Source organism: Medicago sativa, chromosome 2, assembly GCF_051527215.1.
Source record: "Medicago sativa cultivar Bolivia chromosome 2, Bolivia_mono, whole genome shotgun sequence".
NCBI lineage: Eukaryota > Viridiplantae > Streptophyta > Magnoliopsida > Fabales > Fabaceae > Medicago > Medicago sativa.
In genome coordinates, this window is record NC_140750.1 from 33,688,137 (window position 1) to 33,695,262 (window position 7,126).

General features: G+C 34.0%; 3 long non-coding RNA genes across 15 annotated transcripts; 1 reads left to right on the forward strand and 2 right to left on the reverse strand.

Annotated features, from left to right (window-relative positions):
• The first annotated feature begins 443 nt into the window (after nucleotides 1–443).
• LOC146946400 (uncharacterized) lies at nucleotides 444–3,316 on the forward strand. Of its 9 annotated transcripts, none has more exons than XR_015026723.1 (6): nucleotides 444–905; nucleotides 1,675–1,736; nucleotides 1,817–1,883; nucleotides 2,108–2,207; nucleotides 2,288–2,413; nucleotides 3,113–3,316. It is a non-coding gene; the product is annotated as an uncharacterized LOC146946400 (long non-coding RNA). The 9 variants fall into 9 exon arrangements; XR_015026721.1 differs by having other exon boundaries at nucleotides 458–905; nucleotides 1,675–1,745; XR_015026722.1 differs by having other exon boundaries at nucleotides 505–905; nucleotides 1,675–1,745; nucleotides 2,125–2,207.
• A 792-nt stretch (nucleotides 3,317–4,108) lies between these two features.
• LOC146946401 (uncharacterized) lies at nucleotides 4,109–4,996 on the reverse strand. Its single transcript, XR_015026724.1, has 2 exons — nucleotides 4,935–4,996; nucleotides 4,109–4,425 (listed from the first exon to the last, which is right to left on the reverse strand). It is a non-coding gene; the product is annotated as an uncharacterized LOC146946401 (long non-coding RNA).
• Nucleotides 4,997–5,000: 4 nt separating this feature from the next.
• LOC146946402 (uncharacterized) lies at nucleotides 5,001–6,758 on the reverse strand. Of its 5 annotated transcripts, XR_015026729.1 has the most exons (5): nucleotides 6,196–6,758; nucleotides 5,585–5,641; nucleotides 5,341–5,498; nucleotides 5,164–5,218; nucleotides 5,001–5,049 (listed from the first exon to the last, which is right to left on the reverse strand). It is a non-coding gene; the product is annotated as an uncharacterized LOC146946402 (long non-coding RNA). The 5 variants fall into 5 exon arrangements; XR_015026727.1 differs by having other exon boundaries at nucleotides 5,164–5,498; XR_015026726.1 differs by lacking the exon at nucleotides 5,001–5,049 and having other exon boundaries at nucleotides 5,101–5,498; nucleotides 6,196–6,256; nucleotides 6,327–6,758.
• Between the last annotated feature and the right edge of the window lie 368 nt (nucleotides 6,759–7,126).

Consider the following 7,126-nt stretch of genomic DNA (forward strand, 5'->3'; position numbering starts at 1 on the left):
GGCAGTTTAATAAGAGCCGCCATGGTAACTGCCAGAATACGCGTTGTGCATTGCGGCAGCTAAAATTTCGAATAAAACGGCAGTTTTAGCTGCCGTAATATACATTTTCAGCAACAAAAAAAAATGTACATAGCGGCAGTTTTAACCGCCACTACTAAAAAAACAGTGTTTTCGGACGGAATTTTCGGACGGATGAGTTTTTGTCTGATTTTTTCGGACGGATTTGGGACAGTTTTAAAGGAGCGGAGTTTTCGTCCCAACTCCGTCCCAAAATCGTGTGAAATTTTTATGGCATGTTCAAACAAGGTTTTTTCCCACAAATTTCGCACGAATTTCATTAAAAAAACAAATTCGTCCCAAAACCGTGTGAAATATTGAGACGAATTTCGGACGGACGCTATTTTTATTTTATTTTATTATTATTAAACCTACAAAATTTGAAGAACAAATTCTTTTCATTTGAGCGGGTCAGCTAAAAAATTTCCCCCCTTTGATATTTTCATCAAAATTGAAAGCCAAAAACTTCCCTCTTCAATGAATTTTCCTCTTCATCTTTTTACAAAAATTAAACCCTAACATTACTCCCTTTCATCATTTTCCCTTTTTCACTTGAACTCAAAACAACACTAACCCTAAACACAACAACAAAAATTTCCAATTTTCATTGAAATCAAAATCAATCATCATGAAATTGAAACCCATCATCAACGAAATCGAACCCCATTAGTTAAGTTCCAGCTTTTCCATCGTGTTGGCCGTGTTCCAGTTTTCCACCGAGTTGTTCCTGTTTCAGATTTTGTTGATTATCGCGTTTGTGTACCAGGTTTTCTCATCGCCTTTGTTGTTCATGTTCCAGTTCTTGCTCTTGAAATCGGATTCAACTGTTACTGCTCTCATCTCATAAGGTTTGTTCCTCTTTTCATCATGTTTGTTCATGTTCGTTCAATCACAAATGGGTCACTTTTGTTCCTCATCTCATCAGAATTATTTTACCGGATTTATTATATTTAGGAGATAGAATGAAGGTGATTCTTGTGTTTTGGGAGGGTAGGAGTAAAAATGGGTATTAAGTTAGAGTGTCAATAGTTAACCGTAAGTATATGAGATTAACCAACAAGAATTTGGCATCCAACATGGCTTAAGATCCTTGTAAAGATGCTTAAGAAGTGTAATTATGAAGGTTTGTTTCTTAAATTGTGACGATTATCGATGTCGGCGAAGTTAGTTCGGAAATATTCAACGCTAATGTTATCACTGTTGGTGTCGGTGTTGCTGGTATTGCTCTGGTTGTACTCTCGGGAAGGTATTGTAATTTAGTCAAACCATTGGATCCAAGTTCATCTCTTGTTGCATGTGTTTAGAAGTTTTGATTTGATTTATTTGGTGATTGAACTCGAGAAATTTTGAAGAATAAGTGTTAGTTAGTTGCTGCTTGTGAATTCAGTTTCAGTTGAATTGTGTTTTTAGCAATCCTTGATTGAATTTGCTGCTTGTAATTTGATTTGATTAGCTTGCTGACCTATTTTCTTGTTTGTTTCATTTCCGTGTGTTTTGTTTATATGTAAAATTTGAGTTTTTTTAGATTTCTGCTTGTTAGTTTTCTGTTAACACTCAAAATTATTTGATTGTTTTCTATAGATTGATTTTATATTTGGGTAATTGTAATTTATGCAGTTATCAACATCTTCGTTGGCATTTGTGTATCTGCATTTCCCTCATCAACATATCGGCATCAGGTCAACATGGTAACACATTTTCGCCACTTTTGTCTTTCACATTCCTTTTCTTTATTATTCTCACTTTTGGTTAAATGCAGGTGAACAAGCTTAAAAGAGAACTTGAAACCCAAAACGTTGAGAAAGTGAACTGGGAAACTTGGATAGGTGAGTTAGACAGAACGATTCATGGTTTCAACTTAAAATTTGAGTATGTAATTTGTACATTTAACATGATTTTCAATTCTGTTTTACAGGTTGTGTAAGTATTTTAGTTGTAATCTCAAGAGTTTGTTACTGTAAATAGCGGCAGCTTGTATCTTTATGTCTGATTTTCTGCTATATCTTTACATGCTTTTTTATATTTTCTTTACTTGTTTGCTTCATTTTAGGGTTCTCTTGGTTGCAGTTTCTGCAGTCTGATTAGAGTTACTCATGAGGTGGTTTCCTATGATATGGTGTGTTGAGATTTAGTGTTCTGGTGCAAATCAGGTATGTTTCCTACAATTTTTTATGCATATTTTTTTTTTTTGCATATGGTATACTTATTTGAGTAGGAATGTTGTGTGTAGGGAGCTGCTCTATTTTTCTGTATCTTCTTGAACTCTTGTATCCATTTGCACCTACACTCCTGGTTTTGCACCTACAGTTTCATTATGGCAAGTGACAAGATCAGGAAATGAAACATTGTTCTAAAGGTTAGTAACAATATGCATAATGATCTTCTCTTTTGTTAACATTGTTCTAGTTCCTTTATCTTTTAATAGGCCTAGTTATTTTTAATGCAAACTACTTGATCATTAGTTAAGATTAGCTTAGTTAGTCTGTTATATAACTTATGATTTTGCTGAGTTTTACTTAATACGTGTTTGCTCCATTAGTACCATTAAGTCAGTCTTGGTCACATTCTATTAGTTTCATTATCTGAAATAGAATCCATAGGAATTAAGAATGTCTATTTGGAAGAAAGTGTTGAAGGAAAGTGGAAAAAAAAGAAGTGAAAGTGAGTAGCTTTTGATGTGAAGTAATGTCTGTTACATTTCAAATGAGAGAGATAATAAACATCCATGGTTAAAAGCTTAAGCTAACATAGCTCTAAAGAAATGTCAACACATATATCCCTCAGAAGACGTAGCAGGCTCTTGTGTAGGGCAGACAATTATGTTTATTTTACTTCCAAACATAGCCTAACCATACTGCTGATGGGGAAAATTTTGTGAACTTTCAATGCCAGCTAGTGTTTGTCTCTTTTCATTTTGTCAAATGTGATGTAGAAGGCATATTGTGTTGTTGCTTATTGTATTATGTGCTTCTGTGATTAAATATCTTTGTTGATGATTTTGACATTGAATGGTTAACATAATTAAAGTGTATCAGTTTTTTTTACTATTCTACAGGCATAAGCAAGTGATGTAGGCTGCCAATGATTGCCAATGTGATGAAGCCTCAAGAATATCTCCTGAATACAATAAAAGTCATTGTTACTCTTATGTATTGTTTAATTAAGTTGATGTATGAATCAATGTTTTTTTTAAGAGGTGTATGTGTATTGATTGATGTTACTCTTGAATGAATTATATGAATGAGACAAGATTTAATTATGCATAGTTATATATTTTGCATATTAGTTTTGTGGCAATTCTCTCGCAAATAAGCCCATAATCTAGTTTGAAAAGTGTGGAGCATAGAAATTTTAAAGTCATCATTGAATATAAGGGTTTGCTTAATTCCGTTTGAAAACCATTGGAATATTTAATTTAAATCTGTCCGAAAATTGTAGAAAGTTTTAACTGTATTCCGTCTGAATTGCGTAGGAAATTTTAACTTAATTCCGTCCGAAATCTGTAGGAAATTAAATTTAATTCCGTCCGAAATCCGTCCCAATTTTAGTCCAATATCCCACAAACTTAAATTCCATAGTTAGTGTGAAAACCGTGCGAAATCCGTCTGAAAGATATTTGGGACGGAATTTGGGACGGAACTATTATTTGCGACGCGGTCTTTTCGGACAACGCCCTTTCTGTCCGAAATCCGTCCGAAAACATAATTTCGTCCGAAATCCGTGGGAAATATCCGTAAATTTCGTCCCAAATCCGTCTGAAATTCCGTTCGAAAATGACATTTTTTTAGTAGTGCGCTACAATGTCCACCATTTGTTTAAAAAAATAATAGCAGATTATGGCAGTTTTAATTGCCATAATTTGTACATTTTGCAACAAAAAAATGGTAGAAAATAATCTTATTCATTTGAGCCTTTTCTCCATAATTTCTCATAATATAATAGAATAATTTCACCCAGCAATGTCAATATTGTAAAGTCTTCAGCATCATAATATGAAAGTCTAGCCTTTTATGCTACAAAGGATAGAAAAGAAAGGAAAAACATATTGAAGTGTAAAAGAATACTTAAATGTCCTAGCACCATAAAATTTGGAGTTAACAAATGAAAACAAAAATATTCTCAATCATTCACACAAAGTACCAATAGTTAAGACTAAATAATAACAACACGACCTCATACAATATGGTCAATTGGCCTTACAAATGGACTGTCAAGCTGTACATAAATGGACAACCTCTTTGAGAGAATGTGTAGCTGTTTCCATTGCCGTAGATTCTACCTTAGATTCTGTTGGCAAGCATGGCTGAGAACCATTCAGAAACATGTCTTCTTCAGATACTGTGAACCCAAACTTCTGGTCTTCTCTATCTGCAGAGTAAACAACCAATTGTATCACACCAATTAGTAACCATAAGGGGTATTAACAATTGATTTCTGTCCAATATGGCTGGACTAGAGTATAAACTAACTATTTATATGTAAACAATATAGTAGCCGCTCATATCATGTACAATATTTGCAAAATACCATCACCAAACTGACTCTTTCACAAAGTATATATAAATTATTTACATAACTAAACATCAAATATAAATAAGAAAAATATTAAGGACACCAATTGAGATTATAAATCAGTAAGTAAAAGAATGATTTAACACCATTTACAGGGCAATAGATATGAAATTCAAAAGTCTTTTTCTTAGTTCCTGCTTCATATAAGTTGCATCGAGAGTATATCGGTAAAATAGTTTTAGAAATATTAGTTATTTCCACAATTGTTGTTCATAAATTAGAATGCAAAATAGTAAATTAAATGCAGGGGATGATAGCAGTACAATCACCTAGGATTCAATACTAAAGCAAACTATATATATTACCCAATTTCTAGTGCAATTGTCGTCAAACAAACTCTTCCAAATCTCATACGAAGGTGTCTCTGCTGCGTTCTATCAAGGAAACTCAGATGAATTGCCATGCTGTGCAAAGTGACATCTAGTGCCATTAACGAATACACCTGTCAGAAGTTCCACCTCTAGACAAAAGAGTGCTCGGGTGAGGGGACACCGGAGTGCTCTATTAGTCTCAAAGTTGTGTGAGTTGGCATACCTGATTATCATTACCACTAGAAGCAAGTTTTTTTGTCAACACAGGACCATTATACCTGTCAAGTTGAAAGATAAAAATTGCCATCAATTTCACTACATACATACAATTAACTTTATAAAACATTATTACTAATGCTAGTTCAATGTGTATTTGCCAAATTCTTTTCTCATCTCATACTTGTGACCTACAGACATGCCAATAGAGTCACTTGAAACCCGCATGTCATGGCAAACTTGAGCACCATTTGTGCCAATGGATATGAAAGAACCCACCTTGGTTCACTGGACACAATATATACCATCATCATAAGACCTCGAGTCACACAACTTCGTCACCTGAAATCCACACGAAGATATATTCACTTAAATAGTACATATTGAGATTATTGATGGCACTTGGACATTAGTTTAATTCTACTCACTGAGTCTGCTGAATTATCCACTTGCGATAGTGATCTGCAACTACTTTTCCAATCAACCTGTTCATTAAAATCCAACTAATTAAGCTTTTTTTCATGTGCTTTTAGCTTTACAAGTAGGTTTCAAAATCAAAGATTTAAAAAATAACATGAAACTCAGAACTAGAAAGCTTCACCTTCAGAATGAAAAGAACACCAAGCATTTAAAATATAAATATTAAAACCAAACTAACAAAAACAATCATGAAAACCCAAACTATTCCACAACCCAAAATCCAAAAATTGATAAGCTTCCATCTTTGACTGATTAAGCAAAAAAATCCATAAAAAAATAAAAATAACCGAATTATTCTTGGACTAATGATAAATTTGACATCCAAGATCTGTAAAAAAATGATTGAATATACATCAAAGAAAAATGTCTTCACATTCCAAAATCTAAATTAGACCAGAGCAACATTGAATCCTTGATACATGAACAAATAATACCAACCCAAAGTAAAATTGCTTACGAGAAGGGAACATCAAAATAAATTAGGGTTTTCATATGGGATTTAAGAAATAACGCAAAAGAGAGATTGAACCTAATTAAAGACTTAAATTAGAAAACAAACCTGCATTTTTCACCAACAATGGAGGGATGATGATGATAAACTCGCAAGGAATGTATGTTTTCTGAAACAAAGAGGGGAGTCGATTAACCTTGCAGTTTCTAAAATATTGGAGACGACGGAAACGAACTTACCTCATGAAGTGGGAGACGACGGCAAAGGTTTCCGATAGACGGTGGGGAAAGATCCAGTGACGAGAGAGAAGTGTTTTGTTTAGAGGGAGGGGAGTTTTTGTTTACGGATAAAGAAGTGAAAAAGAAAAGAATAAGAGGGAAGAAAAGAGAGGGACAATTTCACTAAAAAAGAGGAGAGGGAAAGTAAAAATTTGTTTTTCGAGAGAGGGAAAGTAAAAGGGCTGGCCAAAAAAAAAATTGGAGAATACCGGCGGCTTAAACTGCCATAATGCACAACATAAATTATTTAATATTAATAGAGTTTAATGGCGGCTAAAACTGCCGTAATACACGGTATATACTGGCGGTCACTAAAACCGCCACAACGTACTGTTTAAAATGGCAGTTATTGGTAGCCGCCGCAATAAACCTGCCGGAATTCACCAGTTTTTTTGTAGTGAAATCTGCAATACTAGATTCTGCAGCTACAGTCAATGACTTCCTATGAAGAGAAAACCAACAATGGAACTGCTATTTATTGAAAATGTCGTCGTTCCATGACGAAAAAGTAACCAATGGCTAAGCTCACTCACCTAAGTAGCATGTTTAAGCAACAGCAAAATAGAATGGAGGCTGAAGAAAAATAGCTAACGTTCTTAGTTTTTTACACATGGAAAGTAATACATAATGAAGAGAAACATGCCAATAAGGAGTGTTTGGATAGATAACTTGCGCAGCAAGTTACTATGCCCTAGCTAGTTTTTAGTTAGTTTCAGTTAGTTAGAAGAGTATTAATACTCTATGATTCAGCTTATTGTAGT